This window comes from Tamandua tetradactyla, chromosome 23 (assembly GCF_023851605.1).
Source record: "Tamandua tetradactyla isolate mTamTet1 chromosome 23, mTamTet1.pri, whole genome shotgun sequence".
Classification (NCBI taxonomy): domain Eukaryota; kingdom Metazoa; phylum Chordata; class Mammalia; order Pilosa; family Myrmecophagidae; genus Tamandua; species Tamandua tetradactyla.
This window is the reverse complement of record NC_135349.1, coordinates 11,995,787-11,997,732: the sequence shown is the minus strand read 5'-3', so window position 1 is coordinate 11,997,732 and position 1,946 is coordinate 11,995,787.

The window sequence follows — 1,946 nt, the reverse complement described above, 5'->3', positions numbered from 1 at the left end:
TGGTCCATGTTCTGGAGGGTGTGGAACCATTGGAGATAAGATCTCTTCAAGATGTTGCTTCGGTAAGAGGTGGCCCTGCTGGTTGGGCTTCAGTCTGGGTGACTGGCGTCCTTTAGAAACAGGGTGAAAGTCAGACAGCGGGAAAAGCCAGCCGAAGCAGCCGGAAGTGAGCGGAACCCGGAAGAGAAAGAAGAGGCCGCCATGTGCATTGCCGCATGATGGAAAGGCCAAGGAAATCCCGAAGATTGCTGGCCAGCCAGGAGAAAGCCAGGCTTCTAGCTTCTGAAACCACGAGCCTGCAATGTCCTGTTGCTAGGCAAGCCCATTCTATGGTGTTTGTCTTAGCAGCTGGGAAACTAAAACACAGTCGTCGAGGGCTTCCAGACCCCTACAATACTCTTCCTTCTCTCTTTTCCTCTTCTTTGTGAAAAATAACATATATATATAAGCAATAAATTTCGAAGTGCATTGCAACAATTAACTGTAGAACAGATTTCAGAGTTTGGTATGGGTTACCATTCTGCAATTTTAGGTTTTTATTTCTTGCTGCTCTAAGGTACTGGAAGCTAAAAGAAATATCAGTATAGTGATTCAGCACTCATACTCATTTGTTAAACCGAACCTTCTTTGTATAACTCCACCATCACCTTTGATCTTTCTGTACTACTCTTGAGGGGTATTTGGGCTAGGCCCATTCTAACTTTTTCATGTTGGAAGGCCCTGTTGATAATATGGGAGAGAGAGAGATGGAACCAGTTGGTGTCCAGACCTGTAAAATAAAGCACCAGTGCAGCAACTTCACACACCACGGCCAGCTGGAGTGGGGAGACAGCCTGAAAGCCAGTCTTTTAGGATAGGGCAGGTTTGAAGTCTCAAGTCCCAGGGTTTGGCCCCGTGCACAGTCTGGACCAGCAGCGTCCAGCAGAAATATAACCTGAGCCACAAATGTACACCACAGAGGAAATTTTTAATTTCCCCTGGAGCCACTTAAAAAAAGTAAAAAGAAACAGGTGCAATTCATTTTAAGAATATACTTTCTTTAACCCAGTATGCCCAAAATGTTATCATGTCAACATGCAATAATATAAAAAAATGAGCAGTGAGACATTTTACGTTCTTTTTCTCATCCTAAGTCTTTGAAAGCCAGTGGGGTTTACACCTGCCACACAGCTCAGTGGAGACTTTGCAGGCTGCTTAGCACACATGACTGGTGGCCAGGAACTGGACACAGTGGGGTGACTGTTGGACGTTTTTATGCTGCTAACCCTTTTTTTCAGCACATTCTCACCTAGACACTCAATCGGCATGGAAGCAAAGGGCGGAGGACCTGGAGCTGCCCCCTCAGGGTTCCCCCCTGGTTCCTCAAAGAGGCCTGGGTGGACGCCCTTCCCCTCCACCTCCCACCCCCCAGATCCTCCCACTGCTGAAAATCCGAATAGCTGCAATAGCTAACGGTTAGTGTATGTGTATTCTAAGCCTGAGGCCTTATGTCCCTCACTCCTTGTTTGTGTGCGTGCATGCGTGTGCATGTGCATGTAATAACATCATGCCCATTCTGTGGAGGAGAGAGAGAGGTGCCTGAGCCTCCGCAGTCCCATTCAGGGGTCCTGCACCCCACCTGGAAGCGAGGCTGAGGCTGCCACGGGCCCTGGGCGCCTGCTCAAGGCAAGGCTGGGTGGGGCCGAGGCCAGGGGAGAACCACCCCATTGCCCCACAGATCATCCCACCCGAGGGGCCTCTGCTTCCAACGCCCTGGCCCCCCAAACTCTCACGGAGGGACCAGCGACTCCCACCCCGTGACGCCACCCCCATCCCCCCAGGGAACAGCAGGTTTGATTTCCCAGCAGATACCCGACAGCTGCTCTACTAAGCAAATTTCATTATAAATGAGTGAGGATTTAGAACAACTTCAGGGTCAGAGAAGGAAGAATAGAGGGAAAAGCGCT